General features: G+C 36.8%; 1 protein-coding gene across 4 annotated transcripts in view; it reads right to left on the reverse strand.

The window, feature by feature from the left end:
• Positions 1-21,824, reverse strand: part of LOC122170479 (leucine zipper protein 2-like) — a 221,439-nt gene extending 199,615 nt beyond the window's left edge. Inside the window, exons 1-3 of one of the 4 annotated variants that reach the window (XM_042837342.1) lie at positions 21,751-21,824; positions 1,541-1,695; positions 679-776 (exon numbers count right to left, since the gene is read on the reverse strand). The gene's annotated coding sequence lies outside the window, so the exon portion shown is untranslated. Of the gene's footprint in view, positions 1-678; positions 777-1,540; positions 1,754-1,857; positions 1,918-4,811; positions 5,003-21,750 lie in introns of those variants that run through there. The other 3 variants (XM_042837341.1, XM_042837339.1, XM_042837338.1) reach the window with 3 other exon arrangements.
• Positions 21,825-22,235: the final 411 nt, after the last annotated feature.

Consider the following 22,235-nt stretch of genomic DNA (forward strand, 5'->3'; position numbering starts at 1 on the left):
AATGTCAATGGTTTGCTCCCAGTGAGATCCTCAATAAAGACAGAGAAGAGCTGATGACCACTTTTGCCCTGCCAGCATACAGAGCTTTGAACTGAGCAACTCACAGATCTGCTTTTGTGTAAGAAGCCAAGTATTCTGAATTTAATGGCTCAAAGGAGAAAAGACTTATACCCTTATTTATATTCTGGGATATATGTAGCTGGTGTGATTTATTAGAAGTACTGCTGATTATAATCATACCTGACTTGATTTATTGTTTCTCCTATGATGAGATTAACATATGGGTAAGTGGAACCAAGTCCAATTTAAACCTCTGTTCAAGGAGGTTCAGCTCCAACTCTGTGACATTTTGCTATTAAGAAAGGACTACAATGGTGAGAATTCTGGAAATCACCTGAAAATTCTGAGAAGGTTCCTGAGACAAAAGCAGGGCTAATACAATTTTTAGTACCTCTGAAAACCTCTGAAAAATATCAGAAGGACATGTTCTTCATTCAGTATATATCATTCTGGAAGAGAATAAATAACATGAAGATAGAAAATATCTTCATAGAAACCTTTTGATAAAGATTTCTGTGTGTCTTATGTCTCTGTCTCAGAGGTCTATGAGGACTCATTGGCCTTTTCCTGTCTTTTATCAATGGCTGTTTTGGCATAGGTGACTGCAGAGGGACTTACAATAGTACATTTTGCTGCTTCCTGGACAGAATTCAAGCTGCCTTTCTCATCGTTGGCACCTCTGCATGTGCTTCTTTATCTTCTTCTAAGATATTCAGCTGTACAAATGGAAGTTTGTAAATTAGTGTTAGGCAAAGATAAGAGGTGTCTATGCATGAGCACACAGATCAAAGGACAACTATGCTCTGAATGGCCGCAAGCAACGCATCCAACCAAAAAGAAGAGACTGAACTTAAAACACACAAAAACTTATGAAGTATTTCTGATCAAAACTACTGAAAAAAGACAGAGACAGAGCACTTCCCTGACAGCACTGCTGGTGAAGCTAAGTGAAAATCTGTGTTCTAAAATAACGTACGATTGCAGTACATTCTTAGAGATACGAACTTTTCTTAAATGGCCTCCAGAATCATACTAGAATCATTTATTTTGAGGAATTCATAGCAAAAATGTCCTTGAAACTTGCTCTTGTCTTTCTTTAAATAATATATAGGCCTTCCCTTCAGGGAACTATCTTCATAGTCTTTCTACAATCAAATGATAAATACATATTAGATACAAATATAAATAGTTACTCCATCTTTTTCATTCATTTTCTGTATGTTCAGAAAAATTGTAAAATTCTGCAATATTGAAGCCAGCTCTGACACCACAGCAGAGCAGACCAGGACACAATAACCCAGATGCTTCAGACCTATATCTATATGTTCTAAAGTAGACAATAAAGCCACCTTTTGGAGTTCTTCCTTCTCACTGTTTAGTTTACAACATTTTTATGAAAAGCAGTTGGAAATTTAAGATAATTTTACTTGCATAAGCATGGTTAACATAAGTTCTGACAGTGATTTTAGTTCGGACTCACCTTCTGCAGGTCTGGATGTCACAAATTGCTCATCATCTGATTACTCTTCCTTCAATTCCAGGATTCGTTTTTATTTCAGTCAGCTCTGGGGAGCTTCCACTGGTTTGTTCTAACAGCAGCCATGGCTTGTATTTTATGTACAGAGACAATTGAAACTGCAAAATAACAGGGCACAAAATTATCAGAATTACTCTCTGAACTAACTTTGTCAATGAGTACATTAAAAGAAGCAGACATTCTGAAGGATGTATAAATAATAGTCATTTCAGAAAACGTGCATTTGTGACTCATTTTCCTTGTAAAAATGTCGGACTTACATGGTAGACTTTAAAGAGAGAAAAATCTATTTGCGGACATGTGTTTGTTTGGCCTGAAAAAAAAAAAAAAAAGGTTTTGTTTTTTTCCTCTTCAGTCTGTGGTAGAAATGGAAGCAGAAAATAGGCTGTATCCTATAAAAACCTAAAGCTCCTCATTGACATAAATAACATAAGGAAGCTTTGAAGGGTGTGAGTGGGGAAAGATGACTGTTTTATAGTGTCATTAATATATATCAATCAGACTTGTTGCCTTTTTTTACCCAGAAGTTCGTAATACAATACATGAAAGATGTATTCCATAGGCCTAGAAACCAGTCATGGTTTGCTGCAAAGGAAATTTCAGCTGGAGATAGGAAAGGCTTTTTCATAACTAGGATAATTAAACAGTGGGTAAGGCTGCCCAGAGAATTTGTGGATGCCCCGTCCCTGGAGGTGTTCAAGGCCAAGTTGGATGGGGCCCTGGGCAACCTGGTCTGGTATTAAATGGGGAGGTTGGTGGCCCTGCCTGTGGCAGAGGGGTTGGAGCTTCATGATCCTTGCAGTTCCCTCCAACCCAAGCCATTCTATGATTCTATGAAACATCTTTAGAAATATTTTAAATTGAATAATCTCTTAGATCACGCCACAAGATTGAAATCAAAAGCATTAAACAAAAGTTCATAGAATCATAGAATAACTCAGGTTGGAAAAGACCTTAAAGATCATCAAGTCCATGCACCTTAAAAAACATTTGATGAAATGAATGATTCAATGAAATGTAATGTATCACTTTCAAATAAATCCAATAGCCTTGAAAATCAATTTTGAGAAAAATACCACAAGATGAGCTTTGAATACAAGTGCACATTTCTAAGTATTGAAGAAAAACCAACAGCGTGATTTTGCAGCATGCAAAAGATTTGGAATTGTGATAAGGTCAGCTGATGGTTGGCCTTGGTGACTGTGAAGTTCTTTTCCAACCTAGATGACTCTATAATTTCAATGAGTAAATGCACTCAAGATACAGGTAATTCAGAGAAATGCATACATAAGCTAACTCTGATTCCATGCATACAAGTGAAGTGCTTCAACTTAAATTTTTAACTAAGAGAGGAAGTGGGCTAAGTTTTTTTTTTGAAATTATGTCTTTTTGTACTTTGTTGTGAGAAAGAGGCTCACAAAACAACAACAACTTTTTCTTTTGAAGAATGAGTAGCCCCTGGAAAGCCAGAACTGAGAGCAGCTCTTCACTTCTCTGTATATGCTGGCAATTGGAATTTACTTTCTGAAACCTTACCAACCTCCCAGCACTGTGCAATATTCTTGTTTCTTTCTCCTCTGTCAGGTAGCATAGGAGGACAAATCTTAAAATAGTAATGTTGGATTGAAGGGTTTAGAAGGCTTCAGTAACAAGCTGTTTGGATTTTTTTTTCATATGCCTACTTAACCGTCATTACTTTGACATGTATCAAGTAGTACTAGGAGCACTAGGCCAAGTTTGTCCCTTATGTAACATTCATGACTTCACTGAAGAAAAAAAAAAAAAAAAGGAGAAATAGGTCACTTAAAATAAATTTTTGAAGTAAGGGTTCACCTTGGCTATGAGGCTGATAAACCTCATAAATACGTCACAAACCTGTGACGTATCAATGACAGAAAGAGGATTTAAGAAAGATGATTACTCTTTCAGCATTCTGTTGCATGTATTAGGCACAGTTTTTAAATGAGGTTGAAGGAACAGTTGCTGAATTGATAATATTTTGTTCATAATTTAATGTGAAAGAAAAAAAATTTTTTTTTGCCTGGAGATAATTGCACTGATCAAAGGTTTATGTTAATGAATATCTACCAAAGAATTTTATTTTAATGGAAAGGAGAAGTACTATAGCACTGGAGCAGCAGACTCTCAAAGCAAATTCCTGAGTGGGTACCATCTCTTCTTTACAGCAACACATAATGACTTTCAGGGTTCAATTCCTACTTCTCCCATAAGCTACAAAGACCAGACCTGCTTCAGGAAAGTGACATTCCTCTTAGTTAAAAGTCTTTTTACAAAGCAGCCAGTCACTTTTTAAAATAGGAAGCCTTTCTTTGGCCCCAGCATAAAACCTCCCATCAATCTGACAGCCTTGTGAAAATTTGGAAAATGTACAGTTTTGCTGAGCATCAGCAACATACTGGTCTGTTGGTTTTGAGCTCTCCAGATGAGTGCTGTGAGAGGGAGGGACAGTCACCGTCATCTTGCATCTGTACAGCCAATAATTCAACTCTGAATGTCTTTTGCATTGAAATCACAATAGTAGTTCAAGTTACAGGAATTACTTGTGCAAGTAGCCCGTACCCAATAGAAGTAAAGAGTTCATAACGTGTTTCATTGCCATGGAAGTAAATTGGCAATTCTTAGTGCTTATCCACAGAAATGAATGGTACTGCAGCGATAGAGTTTAGGACCAAAAAGCATCGGACCAGCTTCTAGGTTTGCAATGTAGTTGAATCTTGTTCACCTGATACCACCGTTCATGTTCTATATTGAACATGAACTGCTGAATATAGTGCTTTATTATTATCGTAAAAATCCAATTACTACAGAATGGAATTCAGTGTGATGCTACATAAGCTAGTTCTCAAATATTAGCAAATTTTAAGACACAAAATATGGCATTTTTGTCGTTCACTATCAATACTGACAGCAATATCGCTGAGCTAATGCCTTTAGAGTAAATATGCTTCTTGCGTCCACTCCTGCTTTATCTGTGCAAGTGTTATTATACATCTTATTAGGAGATGTGTAGTCTTTTAGAACAAGAAAGAACAAGGGCAAACAACAAAGCGAATAAACTATATTCCTGCGTAATTCCAACAGGCAATGATAACCAGTACTAAAATAAGATTTAAATATATTTTTTTATTTCACTGAAACACTTGACTACATGATTTTCTTGCCTATTGATAGATAGAAAGAGATGGAAAATCACCTAGGCTGGTGATTTTCCTCTTTTTGATATGAGATTCATCTGTTTTTACGGGTCGCCTCCTTTCTCAGAAGTGCCTTTCAGGCTATTTGGCACAATGCTGGAACCATCAAGTTTCAGGGATTATATCCTGGTTTTAAGTTCTGTATGCTCTCAGGAATAATTTAAGAAGAAACTGTGTAGATAAGTTGGTAACACTGCAGGGAGGAAAATGAAGAAAAATGAGAAAATGGGTCAGCTTTTTGAACTTAGAACTGGGTGAGCTCCATAATGAAACATGCATACTTATAGTGAGGTTTTAACAAATTTCAGGATGATTTTTAGCAGATGAATAGCCAAAAGGAAAGGATTAGTTAGGAACACATGAATTTTTCACCATTATTCTTTTTGTATTTCACTTTTTAAAATGTAGACACCCTTAACTTCTAGCTTAAATAAAAGTTCCTACTGCTCCCCAAGAAATTACACTTTAGCACAGAATAACTGACAAGTTTTCCTGTAGTATTCTAGAACTGTAAAATCTGAGAAATCCTTTTCTCCTCATGAATGCAGTTTGCTCGATGAGGCATCTGTCTGATACCCAGTTCAGTGTTCAGTGTTATACTAAGAATGGATAACTAAAGCAGAAATGCTACACAGCACTTGGATTGTATTTTATCCAGGATTAGTCTTTAGGCGGAAAAGTTCATCACCGTTCAACTTGAACTACAGAAGTGAAATTACTGATTTAGTAAGTTCACGCAGAACAAGTCTTCCTTCAGGCAGTTGTTACAAAGCATTAATGATCCAGTGAATAGGCCATTGAAATCATACATTGTATACTCACAGGCAATTTCTGTATGTTCTGCAGGGTACTATGGGTCTTGCTATATTGGAGACTGAATCCCACCTTTGGATAATTCCCACTTGAATTCTTAGTAATTTCCTTAGCTTTAAATAGCCATAAGGCTGGCTTTATTATTCTCTATCACAGCATAATTTATCACTCAGAATAACAGTAACCTTTTTTAGACCAGAAAGCTCCATGTCATCTGCTACATTAAAAATGCAAAAAGAAAAGAACAAAATGACGACAAAAAAGACTGAATGGCCTTCTATGGCCTCGCATAGCAGAAAGATCCAATGGCCCTTGCAGCCAGGACGAACAGACCGTGTGGGCCACGGGTATACAACCTTTTGTCTTGTATGGGCTGCACTGAGTAAAGAGCAATTGTGCTGGGCTGCATGCAAAATATATAACAGAATTAACATAAAGAAGAAACAAAACATATATATATATATATACATATATATTTTTTTTAATTAAAATGTAAAAAACAGCAGCAAAACCATAAAACTAGTGGGATATTTGACTTTCTTTTTGTTGAAACCAATGCATCAATGTCCAGTCCAATGGAAATGGTTGCAATTCTTAGTGAGTTCTCAAGGTGTTCATCAGAGATTTCTGATGAAATATTCTTCCTGTGATTCCTCCTTGAAAATGTTTGTTCACAAATGTACATCATTATTTTTGCATGATCTCTTCTTTGGAGTAATTATTAGCAACTGTTAACAGTAACATCACATTTTAGTAATGTACTGTAATACCAGTACTGCATCCAGTGAGATATATCAGTAAATGAACACTTAAGTCAGTTTAATAATATTTCCTAATCCAAGAATGCTTCTTCTTCCTATCTCTGTTCTCCTGTCCCCCCATTCCATCGTCAGCATCTAACAGCAGATAGGAAAAGAACATGGAAAAGAACATCATGTTATCACTTTGCACTACTGAGAGAGTGTCTGTTCAGATTGCGTGAACTAACACTTGGATTCTGCTGTGTTGCAGTGTGAAATGATCAAGGTACAAATGAATTAAGAAATTACAAATTCATTGTTTATGTTTCTTCACAGACAATAGTTCTAACGAAGCTACTCAGACTGCTTCCATGCTTAAACTTGGACTTTCATCCTTCCCTTGATCAAGTTCAGTAGATCAGGTATCTGCCTGATCTATTAAAAAAAAAAAAATAAAAAAAATCAGCCTTCTTAACAAATTCAGTACACTTAAAGCTCAAAAATAACATGATTTGTCAAATGTAGAATAAACTTTTCTAAAACTTCTGTCTCATCTTTCATGTTTCTTAAAGTCACATTTCACTCTTAATCAGAATTTGCAATAAGACCATATCACTCTTTATCATAAGGTCTTGGCAAACAAGGTTTATTCTGCACTGAATATTTGGGATATGTCTATTAGAAGATACAGACTTCTTCAGGTGTACATGAAAATAACCCAGGGGTTCTCCCTACCCACCCAAGTTGCTAATATTTTCACTTTAATAAACTACAATTTCACCACTTTCCCTCCTTCTTGGGACAAATTTTAACAGCATTTCTTCATTTCTGTTTGCCAGCCACTCAACATGCTTATTTCTCAGGAGCCTGTTCCTCTTTATTCATTCTAGAAGCTAAACTCCATTAAAATAACATAAAATCTATGGAGCTGAAGATTAAACAAAAGTTTTAGATAAAACCTTATGAAATTAAGTTGACCTTCTACTCAATCTTTCTGTGCAAACACTGCATCCAAATTAGGTGCTTGTAGGAAATTCTGCTGATTTGCAGCAGCCATATATTTTTACAACCAAAGCCTTTAGAAGGTTCCCAGCTGCAACACAGGAGGTCTTAAGGATTAGCAGCAATGCTGTGATATCATTATTTTTATAGAATTGCAAGCTAAAACATGAACCATTGACTATCTAGGTAAAAATAATTATCTCCTACAAAATTACAGAGACCATGATATTTTTTCATCTGCTTTGTAAAGATTTTAGGACTGAATTCTGCAACATTGATACCAGTAGGAATAATGCAACAGAAAAAGCATCACAACCTTGCAGTGTAGTCATTCCTCAGTTTTAGTATTGTTATTCCTTTTGGAGATCCCAGGCTAGCACAGCACACTTGTTAAGGACGAAAGTAGAACAAAGAGAACATGCATCCTGAGCTTAGTCTTACGAGAAGCCCATAAATGCAAAGTTGAATAAATGATAGGAAGTCTATTAGCATGCCAATTTGAGCAGTAAAGCAAGTTTAATTTTAATTAATTTGAATTTGCTGCTTTAGTCTGCCTGTGTCTCACGAACACTGAACTAAGGATGTACTGACAAGTAGATATTAATAAATTAAAATGTTGTGATTTGCCAACACTTTTTTAATGTGGCCTATTTAACTATAACAATAAAACGTCTATTTGGAAAAAAAGTGGGTTTTTTTCTAATCATAAGTGATCAAATAGCCTATCTGAAATATTTTCCATTTGTTCTATTTGTCTGTTAGCTTCTGAAGTATTACTTTCCTGGATATTTATCTGCCAGGGAATTAATAGATTACTTGACAAACACACTCACCGTTCAATCCTATAATTTACACACTAAACTAAGCTTTTAAATTGTGTAGTAACTCACAGTAAAGATTTAAGGAGAGTGTCAGAAGGCACAATTTCATTTGTTTTCCTATTAGAAGCATAGGTGTAGAGCAGTTCCAAGAGAGTAATGTTTCCAGGACTCAAAGATATTCAAGAAATAATACTGAATTAATGTGTCCAGGGAGGTCTAGAGATTACCAAATCAGAAGTTCATAAACATCTTGGAGCTGAAAGATGTTAAAGTCAACTTCATAGAATGGCCTAGGCTGAAAAGGACCTCAAAGATCATCTAGTTTGAACCCCCCTGCTACGTGCAGGGTCACCAACCAATAGACCATGCTGCCCAGAGCTACAGCCTTGAATGCCTGCTGGGATGGGGCATCCTCAACTTCATGCTTCTATTTTTCATTAATCTAACAGCGGTTGGCTACCTATGTGCCTTCAAGGATTGAAACTCCGGTTTCTGACTAAGGTAAATCCTTGCACAAGCACCTATTTAACGGATAAACCCACTGATTTTTCGTCTTTTGACATATGACCTGTCAATATTTTTAAGATTTGCCAATATTTGCTGGGAATGGCTTACTTGAACATTCAGAACTTTAACTAGGAAGCATTTTGGCTTTCTATCAGTCATCTCCTGTCACGCATGAAGGGATTACACATTCATTCTCATCATGCTAATAGCCTGTTAAAATCAGCAAGCAATGTCACAGCTTGCTACGAAATGTGAAGTGCAAAGCATAACTCAGAGCCACTTGTTTTAGCATGGTTTTACATCTAAAAGAAGTGAAAGATCTACATCACCAAGAAAAGGCCAAGCCACCTGCATTCACTGGCTCATCTTTATCTCACACAACATTGCTAAGGCGCCTGAACCCTTTTTTAGGGTCAATTTCCTGATTCGGTTTCTCTTCTAGGAGGGAAGCAGCAATAATAGATGAATAGTTTCACAATGGAACTTACTATGTGAACTGCCATCAAAAATGTAGTTATTAGCTTGGATATCAGGGGGAAGTTCTTTACCAAGACAGTGGTGAGGTGCTGGAACAGGTTGCTCAGAGAGGCTGTGGTTGCCCCGTCAGTGGAGGTGTTCAAGGCCAGGTTGGATGGGGCCCGGGGCAGCCTGCCCAAGTATTAAACATGGAGGTTGGCAGCCTTGAATGCAACACGGGAGTTGGAGCGTTAGGATCCTTGGGGCCCCTTCCAACCAAAGCTATTCCATGATTCTATGATAAGGCATTTAAGACTTCAGATTTAATCATCCCTAAGCATGTAATGCAACTGTACATTTTCCATGTTTGTTATTCTTCTGTATGCAGACTGTATTTTTGCATATAGTTACTTCTGAAATAAAGGTGTGGTTATTTTTATTCCTGCTAGTTAGCACAGTTCTTTGTTCTCACTCCTACAACAGATTTTCCCTTTTTATTTAAACATACAAGCTTTAAGCTTCAGAACTTAGGAATTCTCCAGTATATATAAATATATATACATATGAATAAAATATTCTTACTTCAGATATTAACTTTTCATGTGCTGTGATTCATTCTATGATATTCGCCTCAGCCTCTCCCTACTGAAGAATAGCTTCATATAGTCTCAATAATAGTATACATTGCACTCTCTGATTGAACCCATGAAAAGTTACCTTTCTTTACTATCTAACAAAGGAACTTGATTGCTCTGTTTTTGTTTTTGTTTTTTTTTTTTACCCCGGAGAACTTTATTCCCAGGCAGTTAGGATTTGAGGACACTGCAACCTGGTTTAAAATATTCCACAGAATAATAAACAGCCAAATTAGTACAATGAATGATTCATTGCAGATTATTTGTTCTTTTTTTTTTTTTTTTTTTTTTCCAGAACACACTGCATACCACGTAATTGCCATTTCACATTCTTCTCTTAATGTTGATTTGGGGGGCTTGATTTTATTTTTCTGTTTTCCATCCTCCCTCATCTTCTTTCTGCATTATGATGCTATTTCACTACAATATCCTTTCACAACTAAATTCCAAATGCTGTGGGTTGTTTTTCTTGCGAAACATAACTCCACTCGCAGCCAATGGAGCTCTCACCATCAGATACATGGAGAGCTGAGGGTGAATCTGTATCTTCTGGACATGGAAATGGTGTAAGACATACACACATTCGCCAGTCAGATACAGCATATTTGGGTCTGTGATTATTCTTTTGGCCTGGGGTAAACCTTGGGGGTTTGCATGTGGAATCACTGGCCTGTAGATAAGGATGTGAATATTTAGTTTAAAGAAAAGGTCCCAAATATTAAAAGCTATTTCTGAAGTTGGATGCCCAACTCTGGAGGCATTCTAGGCCAGGCTGGATGTAGCTCTGGACAGCCTAGGTTAGTGGTTGGTGACCCTTCACATGGCACACGGCTTGAAACTAAATGATCTTTGAGGTCCTTTTTAACGCAGGCCATTCTATGGTTATATGAAGCTACATCCATTAGAGCTGCTACAATTTCCCTATTGATATTTTTGCTCCCAGGTTTATCTATTCCTTGCTACATAATTAGAAATTAGAGTTTCAGACAAAGAATGGGGTGGGTGGAAGTAGCAGGAAAATATGTGAGAAGTCCCAGACATCAGATTCTCCTCCAATGGAAAAGATCATATCAATGCTTACATGTCCTAGTTGCCCTAGTTGCCTAGTTGCATGATTTCATCATGCTTAATTTATTTGAATTTTTTTTTCCTAAAAAGACCTGCTGCTTTTTAAATAAGAGAAAATGATTGCTTAGTGACTGAAACATTGTTATTCTATACTATTAGCAGAAGCTGAATCTACAGTGCAAGAATATATTCCTCAACATTTTGATTAATTGCAAAATCAGATTTATCACACTATGTGGTCTATTCCCTCCTATTAGTTATATTTATGCCTATATAAATTATGCCCCATTCATACAGAAGCATACAAAAATTGTTTGAATTTTAATTATTTCCTTGTTTTTTTTTCCCCTACTTAGCAAATTTTTTTTAATATACAGTTTCACAAAAGGAGAAATGCTAACGAACAGTTCTCAAACCTTTCTGTGATAAATGAATCCTGCTCCCAGAACTTTCTATTTCCTTTTGTTTGGGAGAATAGGAGTAACACTGGCTTATTACCACTCTGTTTTCTTGCAGTTCTAATTATCCAACCTGGAGAAGAAAATATATCACTCAAGTGACTAATCATGAGGAGATAATTACTAATAACCAGCACAATCCACAGCAGGAAACTACAACCTTCCTACACAGTTTCTGCCTTTCTTGCCATCAGAACGGGCCAAAATGCACTAAAAAAGTACCAATATAAATTATTTAAGGTCTCCACAGGAGGGCTGGAAGGTGTCCCTCAACATTCCTCTACTGAGTACTGGTGCCTTACAATATAAGCACTACCACTGGTTAATTATCTGTCCTTTTTACCATTCTAGTAGTGGAAATGACAACAGAGGTTTGAATAAAAGTCCCAGAGTGGGGGTATTTTTCTGGCCTCAATTTTCTGGGAGTGGAGCTATACATCTGTATACTGAGCTGAATACCATAGTTCTTCTAAACACATCCAGCTGCTAGATAATTTTCTGCAGCAAAGAATATAGAGATCCACTCATTCATCTTGTTTATCCTCCCAAACAAAGTCACTGGAAAGCCTAACAAAACAGAATCACAATAGTTTCCAACCCTCACGGGAGAAGAAAGAAATATTTTCTTTCTATTTTATGTTATAGCTTATTGTATGGTTTTATCTTTTTAAGAGTAACGTTTATTGCACTGGAGTATGCCTAGCAGTAAACAGCTCTCAGCTATCAGCTGCCTCAGATTTACTCCAGCATTTAACCAATTGCCTCTATGCTTTTTATGCTTAGGACCATATGCACCATTCCCTTCCAATTTAGGAAGGGCTTAGGAATATCATTATATTCATTACGTTTACGGGCAAGTTTTAGCATATTGCCTTATTGACAATTTTTTTCTGAGTTGCCAGTGGCTCTGTCTGACCATGCATCTGACAGGAAAAGGAGAAGGCATCTCTTTTCACTTACAGGAATATTTGAAGAGCAGGAGTTATAATCACAGATATGCAGAGCATCAAAATGAGAACACACCACAATCAAAACCAGATACCAAAGATTTGATGTTGCCTCTATTATAAGCACGCTGTGTGTTCCATCACATTAAACTACATTTAATGCCCTTGTTGAAAGCAATGTGAAACTGGAAAATCTTTACCAGTTTCAGCATCTAAGTATGATTTCAGTGCATTTACTTATGTAGTGCAGTGTTTACTAGATGGGAGCCACTAAAAGAACAAAATTCAAAGGGATTCTTCTCTTTTGTAGAATCAAAGAATCACTCAGGTTGGAAAAGACCTTAAAGATCATCAAGTCATCAAGATCATCAACTTAACCATATTACCCTAACTCTAACAACCCTCTGCTAAATCATGTCCCTGAGCACCACATCCAAACGTGTTTTAAACACATGGAGGGATATTTCAGCTTTACCTTTCAAACTGGAGGCTGAATGGCTGCCTGAGTGGGCAGGACCTTACAGATACATGGACCCACTTTGCCTGAAGCACAAATCAATCTCAACTCATAAGTTCTTTGTATCTTTGTAGCTTTCTTTTCCTAATTCAGCCACCATTTATTAGTAGCACTTCCTCTAAAAAACAAAAACAAAAACCCTCAATCAGCAACTGCTTTATTACTTCTCAAAACAGAGCAGAGAGCAGATGCATCCTGTAACACATGATTTACAAAGCCAGTTATATTCTGCTTAATAATAAGGGGATGTGGAACTGGAGATAGCTACACCTGGAATAATACCAGTAGGGTTTTCATTCAAGGACTCCAGGCTACAAATCCTATTTTAAAGAAACAGATCTTAAACACGGAGATCCTAAATCCCTCCGAGAAGCAGCTGGGAATCAGGAATTTCACAGCACTCTTCTTCAAATAGATTCCACACTTTCTTTCCTCTTTGCTCTGTAAAGGGTTTTAGGCACATCAGTTCAAGTGTACTCCATCGCCAGCAGTCTACCACACAGATATTGCAGCAGATAATACATACTTGTCTCAGCTTTTGATTGACAGCAGCTTTAGATCTCTTCCCAACCAATCTGAGTCATTTGCAGGCTTTCTTGACTTTCATTTAATTACATGTAAATTTGATGCATCATTTACCCTACCTAAATTACAGGTATAATCATTATAATAAAAAGTTAATGTTTGCAGGGTGATCTGAACTCTGCAGCTGAATGGTCTCACACAGGAGAAAACCAGATATATCCAGAGCTTTAGGAAAGATATGCTAACTCTCTCATGCAGAGAGCATCATGTGGATGTGGAAAGTGCTGAAGGAAAGGATAAAGTTCTTCACAGGAACTGGGATTTGTACATGTAGTTGGAAAGTCTTGAGACAGCAGAGGGGGGTAAAAAATTCTCCAGAAATCTATCCACTGACTGTATAAAAGCAATAGCAACTCTTTTTACTGACATATCAGTTATTTCCAGCCTATCCACATGTCACAGACTTTGTACTGCAAGCCAGACCCAAGAGAATCCAGAGGAAGAATTAATAACCAAGAACTTTCTCAGAAGTGCCTTTAGCAGATCCATCAGAGCTCCCTACCCCAGCTGTCCAGTCTCAGGCACAGAGGGCAGAAAAGGCTCTGACTGCACAACAGCCTCTCTCCATAACCCACACTCCAAGGTTTCCTGCTCAGCCAGCTAGCAAAGCACTCCTCTGGCTCTCGCCATCACTGTTATTCACAGCTATACAGCAGATGGGAAACACTGTAGAAAAACAGAAAATTAATTCAGTTTTCTTGATGGAGCAGCACAAACCAAGTGCTCCTGAAGGACCCAGCTTTTCCTCCAGGCTCTCACTGCCAGGCAGTCTGCAATTTCCACGTAGATATAACAGGGCAGAAAGTGGTGTAGGCTGTCCTTAGGGAGTACATGGCAGCTGAAATATTGTTTTAGTTCCCTGCTGACTTCTCCTGGAGGAAATGACTTGGCACGTCAACATACAGAATTCTTCTCTAGCGTAAAAGTCTATGCCAGGCATTTCACCACACAAGGGAGACAACTGAATGTCTCAAACTGGTCTGACCTGAATTATTACAAAAGAAGTTTGAATCTGGGCTAATATGATCAAGGTTTTGGTCCCATTTTAGTCACAGCTGTCCAAGTATGCTCAGCTCAAAAATCTAAAGAAGAGAACATGGAAAACAAGGAATCTGTCCTCAAGACCTCTGGTCTCTTATCCATCTTACACACTGTAAACTGTGATCTGACAGATTGAATAATATGTGTAATTAAGGGAGATTAATTTTTAACTTCCATCTGTGATCCTGGACAAGTGACTCAGTACTGCATTTTCCATCTACGGAATGTGTGTGTCCATGCTGGTAACAATATTAAGTTAAAGGAGCATTCAAATTCAATTGGAGATGTGGATAGGAGGAATGACACCATAAGAACCTGCAACTCAGCTGGCCGTTTTGTTACTGCTGTACTCTGCCTCTTCTAAACCAAGGGGGAAGAAGAAGGGGGGGAGGGGGGGAGAAAGGAGGAAGGAATGAACAGGTGCAAACCAAGAACAGCAGACTCTGAAAGCAAAGGAAAAGGCATTTTTGCCATCACTCAGGGACCTTGATCTGAGGCTAAAAATCATCATCTACCCTAAATTTGTACTTCATTACCATACTAATTTTATAAATAATTCAAAAAATATAGATGCTACACTGGAAAGAGTAAAGTGATTAGGAGAAAAATATAAAAAATATCTTCAAATTTATCTATCTACCCTAAACATTTACATCCAGAGAAGGGAAGGAAACAATAAAAAAGCACTGCACAGGGAATAAACACGTTTTCCTAATAAAGAAATTGTATTTTATTCCCAAGATAGCTAACTTTTCTGTATACTTAATAAAGGGAAATCAAGCAAATGGTTTCAACTGTTAATGAGAGCTCCAGGGAAATTAAAAATTATAAGAGAATAATTTCCATGTAGGAACAAAATAGAGAAACTGTAGTTATGGCTAAACAGTTGACAGGTCATAATGTAATATTTTGGCACACGGTTGCGAGAGAAATTCTATCACTAACACATCCTTTGGAGACTCACTCAGGACTACTTATCTCTGCTCAGGTTTTGAATTCTACTTAAAATGGGTTACATTGAAATAAGGCATCTTTCAGTGGTCACAATAAGAAACATAGCCTGAAATGAAATGAAGATAATTGGAATCTGACCGGTTCAAGAATTTCTGCCTATTGTAAAGCTTGATTTTGAGATTGCAGCTAACACTGAGCTTTATCTTAATCCAAAAACATTATCATTGAAGGCAATGCAAAGGGGATCGGTTGTGTAGTTAAAGGCCAGCTTCTGTGACATGAATGGAATTTAAAACAAGAGCAACAATTCCCACCATATTGCTCTTGAATTCATATTGTATTCTTCTGGTAATTTTAAAATAATTATTATCTCTTAACCTGGATATCTAAATGCACTGTGTATTGGGGACTATGAAGGTATACAGAAAATCCACCCATCCTTTTTTTTTTTTCCCAACTCCATCACTCAAAAGAAATACACAGCACAACATTCTGGAGACATCTTACTTCACTTTCTATCAATGTTTTAAGTACTCAGGGTTCCCAAAGCCTTAGGAGTTCCAAACAAAGCCCGAGTACTTGGCAACTGAAACTCAGCATCCAAGATTTCTGGTGTCATATTTAATTGGGAATGAATCTTTTCCTTGCAACAAAAATCCATATTTATCCTACTAATGCTCTTTCTGCAACCCTACTGTAAACGAGGAGACAAACATTCAGTTTGCAGTGAAAGGAAACTACCCTCCACCATAACTAAATTATCACCACTCTCTTTCAGAAACCTCACTGCTGGTATACATACTATACTAGTTGTCTTGCTGAAAAGGGAAAGATAGAAGTTTCAAACTCAAAATATAGTTCAGATGGACAGCAAAACCAGAGACAAGTCTGCACTTAAGCCGACATTAACATACTTTTTATATCAGAGGCTAAAGAATCTGTACTAACATGTGTTCGATGGACTTTTTATTTCTTTATTTAGTCTGAGGAAAAGGGGAGGGGAGACCTTACTGCTCTCTTCCAATATCTGAAAGGTGCTTACAGCAAGAGCAGGGTTGGTTTCTTCTCACTAGTGACAGGACAAGGGGAAATGGCCTCAAGTTGCACCAGGGTAAGTTTAGGTTGGATATCAGAAAAAACTTCTTTACAGAAAGGGTTGTTAAGCACTGGCATAGGCTCCCCAGGGACGTGGTTGAGTCACCATCCCTGGATGTGTTTAAAAACCATTTGGATGTGGTGCTCACGGACATGATTTAGCAGAGGGTTGTTAGGCTAGTATGGTTAGGTCATGGTTGGACATGATGATCTTTAAGGTCTTTTCCAACCTGAGTAATTCTATGATTTCCTGTCCTATGACTGGGTATTTACAGTAATCTATTCTGATACAGCTACAATTTCAAATGAAAAAGTACACTAAGAAAAAAAATGTGCTCTCCAAAACCAAAAATTTTAATAATGATTTTAATCTGAGTTTGGGTTCGAGAACTAAGTTAAAGTTCACTTTTCTTTCAATGAACTTTAAAATTCATTAATTCATTCTGCACAGGACAGAATGAATATTTACATTTTGTGCCGCTTTGCTGTGACACAAAAGTTGAATTCAGATCAGTCCTACAACTACAGCTGCCTTGGGTAAATTTAGCATTAAGTTAATAGAAGGGTAGACTGTCAAAAGGCTTCAGACAAGTTCTATCTTCTCTTATTCATGGCCCAATGGATGAGTTAGTATCTGGGAATGTTTTGAGTATCTCCAAGCAACAGCTGCTATGTTACTGCCATTTCTTTTAAATTCCTATGGCCTTAGGCTTCTGTTGCAACGCAGAATGCAATAATTGGTCACCATTACTTGCTTTTTTCAATGTTCTTGAACACAAGGTCATTCTTAATCCCTTCTTCATTTCATCCTTCAGTGATGACCACACAAGAGCACAACAGGGCATGAGACATTTCAGTGTCCTAGAACCTGCTCTTTCAGAGCATATCTTCAAACTTTCCCTTGAAGAAAGGGGCATATTTGTTATGTTGGTATATCTTTGGAAAAAGTGTACTTCTCATTCTATGATAGTATATGTACTATGCCTGAAAAGTATTTCAAGGCTACAAAAGCCTATGAGTATTACATTTTATACTCAGCATAGACGTACAGCACCTAGACAACAGACGGATAATTCCTACCCAAAATACTTTCCTCGTATACATTTTACATCAAAACATTGGCTTTTGCACCTGGGATGCTAACTTTATCCAAGATAAAAGTACAGAAACAGGAACATACCAGCATGAATTTAATGGCAAAAACCTACAGATTTGCCTCCTGTTGTTCACAGAATCACTGTAAAGTCCCCAGAGAATTAAGAATAAGCCTACTTTTGTTCCAAATATAGCTCAGCAGAAATGTTCCTCTTAAGTCATTTTAAACAGAATAATACTTTATCAACCCAAAGAAGTTATGATTTGGGGAGTAGCAATAGCATACAGTTTATTCTTCTTACCTGATCTACTGCCTATGCTATGTTTCCCAAGCTGCTTATATTTTAGCTCTATGCCTGCTCTGTCAGATCACTTACAAAGCAACTACAGATCTGCCAACTATTCAGGAATTAAACCAGCAACCGTTTCTGATCAAAAGGAAAAACACCATCTGGGAAGAAAGATATGGGTTTTGTTTCCTTTTTTTTTTTTTTCCCCCTCCATTTTCTATACCACTATATTGCTACTTCTGTGCCTGGATTTCATTTAGCTTCTGCTTTCTGCAGAACTGGGTGCAATGGGAGGACACAGATCCTCTCAGGCAATTAAGTGCAATAATTTATGCATCATGATATAGATTTTGCACTTCTCAAAACCATCAAGGAACACCTGAGCAAACTGAGAAGTTTTGGACTTTTGAATTAATATTTTAAAAAAAGATCTAGATGCATCTTTGGCTATGGAAATTACAAGGAGGTTTAGAAAGGTTCTTAGAGTATACTAAAAGCTCCTGAAATCTTTTGGGATGGCTAAGTAAAAAAAGTTAAGAATTAGGAGTCTGCCTTTAGGAGGTCAACGTTACATAGAATGTTCAAAGCAGGAGAGCAGACTTCACAATTCTGCAGGGAAATTACTCAGACTTGTGCAAATGCAATATTTAGAAAAAGGAATGGTTTATTAATAGGCTTTTATAGATTTTCTTCCTGTCAGTTTAGATGCATTTTACAAAGCGTAATACTAGAAGATCTACAATAAAACCCTCAGAGTTTGCTTTCTCTCCCTTATATTTTGCTATCATCACTTTCAATTTCACTAAGGCCTCTTCATAAACAGATACAAATTGACATATGAGTATTATAAGAGGAAGGAAAGAAAGAAGACTCTCGTTCATGCTCTGAAGACTCAACAAGGAAGTCATGTATCAAGGTGATAAGAATGGTTAGATACAGACAGCTGTGTTTTAACACTTCCATTTTTTACCTAGAAGTGGAAGTTCAAATTACTGCAAATGTTGAGCAGAATAATTAGGAAAATGCCCCTTCCCCAGTACTCCAGAAAAAGCCAAAATTATCTTAAAATGTAAGAATGAAAGTTTTGGTCTAGCATATGGCAGCAGTCAGTAGCTGTAAGAATTAATTTTGGAAGGACTCCTTTCATTACATACATTAGACATCAATACTCTAATAGAAAGCAGGACTGAAGAGTATAAATTGAAATACCAGTTGCCAGGTTGTAGACCAAACAAAAAATAATATATCTCTTGTGTACAAATGGTAATCCAAATAAACACAGTATTAGATATAATTACTTCCAAATGCAACAAAAAAGCAATCTGCTAAAGATAGGAAAATAATTTCAATCCATATTCCAAACATTCATGAAAAACTGTGACTGACTGAATAGATGATTCAGAGAAAAAAAAACCATATATCTGCCTTAGCAGAAACAACCCATCTTTCTGACTGCATTCACTAGAACTCTTCCTGCCATATTAAAAGTGAAATTAATATTAAAAACTTATGTCCTCTTAATTTCAGCTTTCTTCATATTTTATGCATTTGATAGCTAGTGGAGAAAAGTAGATAATTTCCTTGACCATTTGAAAAAGAGATGAGCAATTAAGACAGTTAACTGCATCTACAAAAGGTAGGGGGCATGAACTGAACTACAAAGGGTTCAAGAAACACAGGATACATAGCTTCAATTATTTAATATTTATGCAGTAGTAGCATCTAAAGGCTGGTTAACACTAGGGAGCTATTGTCCTAGGTACTCTCTTTTTCCACATGGAAGAATATATCTAAAAGAGGAAATACATTTCTACACCCCTCCTACCCCTCCCATTTTGCCTGATGGCATTGGCATTGCCCTGGTAAGAGGAAACTGAATTAGATTTTAGGATTTCCTTAGGAGAAAAAGCATATCTATTCAGGTATGATTATTGGCAATCTCAGAGGAGAATTTTTAGATACTTTCTCTAAGTATTCATGGCTTTGAACCTTCAGCAGCTGCATTCCCACTACCTGCGTCCTTCCTCTGAAAGGATGGTTATTCTCCATTCTCTATTGATTTTCTAATATTTTTTTTATTCTCTCTCTCCCTCCCCTGCTACCTGATGTGATTTTAATCATTGTAGAAGATATTTTCCTAATGAACAAGCTTCAACAAGAACAGAGAACATTTATGTAAACTAGCAAAAGACACCAAGGAAAAGAAAATCAATTTAAGTGTATGCAATTCAGAAAAGTAGATGCAGTCAAAATAAACAAAACTTAAGGTTGAGTTTAGCTGCCTACTATCCCAGAAAAAAAAAAAGAATAAAAAAGGCAGTAACTGAGCATTTTAAGTCACAGAATTGTTAGGGTTGGAAAGACCTCTGAGATCATCTAGTCCAATCATCAGCCCTTCACAACGACCACTCAGTTTGACATCTATTCTTTTCTGGAACCCCTTCAGAGGTGGTGATCCCACTACCTCCCTAACCAGTCTGTTCCAGTGCATCATCACCCTTTCAGAGAAGAAATTATTCCTAGTATCCAACCTGATCCTTCCCAGGTGCAGCTTATCTTTTCTCATATCTAATGCACCATCCAGCATCATTCCTAGATATCATTCCTGTTACATAATACCTAGCTGACTATGAAGGAGATAGGGACAGTATTTCACAGTACCTCAACATAGCAAGTCCAAACACAGTCCAAATCCAAGAAATAATATTTAGGACAATATTCTGTTCTTTCACCTTGCAGAAAATGGCACTACAAGTTGTAAAGGAAGGCGCATGTACTACTTGCAGAGAAAAATGTAGAACTGCTTGTCTTGTTGTAGGTCTGTTTTATTTTCTCTTATTCGTGTGGCTTCATTACAAGCAAACAAAACCCAAGCCTGATTAAACCAAGAAGAACTAAGTGATTTATATTTGCTTCTCTATGCTTTAAACTGGGCTCCAGAAGAGTAACATTAGTCTCTTCCTCATTTGATATTTGCTGGGCTTTTCTTAGAAGGATTAATAAAGTAAAATAGATGAATGTATTTAATGTTAGTGCATTTAACCATCTAAGACACCAGGGTGATGTTTATCCTACTTAATGTGTTTCTACATCAAATGTCACTAACAGAATTTAGTGATTTCAATTTTTTCCTGCTTAAAAGCTTTCATTCATAATAGGCTTTCTGGATATTAATGTCGTAAATTTAAATTGTAATAATTAGGGGAGTTTAATGTCCTATGAATTCTATTGCTGTTTATAATAACAGAACTATTTTTTAATTATTTTTCTTTTCTGTGCAAATTAGTACAAGAACAAAACCTGATCATGTCCAATAACTTCTCTTCCTCTGTGTAATTATTAGGGCATAAAATAGAGTGGGAAAATAAGTTATTCTACCTCTATTACATAGGATGCTACTTCTCTGACATTCAGAGGTTATGAATGGCTGTTAAAACCCCATTACTAGCTTTTGTTTGGTAGGTGCAAATAATGTGAGCAATTGCTAGAACTGAAAGCATTGAAGAGCTGGAGAACCTACCAGTGGAGAATAGCACCCCAGTTCATATATTAAACACCCTGGGAAATTACCTGAGAATATCAGACATTTGTTGAAAATGAGTATTTATCAAAAGCAAATACATATAGAAGATACAATATTTCATACTACAAGCAAAACGCAGAAGAAAAGATACTCACTTGAAACTGAAATGTATCCTTGAGTAATTTCACCACGATTAAGAAAGAAAATAGACAATTTCACTCAAAAAGCCATAGCAGTCTGAATCTTACAATTCTCATTCAGAGAGGAAAGTCTTCTGCTGGTATTTTAAACTTCTACTGCAGTACAGAACTTAGCTAAGCACTTAAGAGTTTTATCCTAGAGCTGTGAATAAAGAAAACTGCCTTAAATTTGCATGACTACAGAAACTCACCAAAGTGTCCTGTCATCCTTTCATATCTCCATAGTTAAAGCAGATGCACAGCCACCCCCATTCTATGAAGCATCAGCCAGCAAACCAAGGTAACTCAGAATCACTGCCAATTTGCTAATTATCTTCACAGATGAACCAATGTCACAGCTCCCATTTCAATAACAAGTTACATATTCATCACAGCCCATACTCACAGCACTTGCTGTTTCACAAAACCACATAAAGAATTTACTCAGGGTTCTTAGATAAGGCTTTGGACCTCATAGTAATTACACAGCAATTATGGACATCATGTGATCCCTTCCTAAGTGAGAATGATTGCTAAGTTTGGTGATCACAATGAAGAAAGCAATGATTATGACTTCATGGAAATCTAGAGAATTAATCTCAAATCAGTCTAGCAAAATAATACATGTGTGCAAACCCAGAGAAAGATCAATGGAATTGCTATCAAAGAACAAAGGTCAGAGCTAATCTAGTCAGCT

This window comes from Centrocercus urophasianus, unplaced genomic scaffold (assembly GCF_019232065.1).
Source record: "Centrocercus urophasianus isolate 14NV4802_14NV808 unplaced genomic scaffold, USGS_Curo_1.0 seq_7, whole genome shotgun sequence".
Lineage (NCBI taxonomy): Eukaryota > Metazoa > Chordata > Aves > Galliformes > Phasianidae > Centrocercus > Centrocercus urophasianus.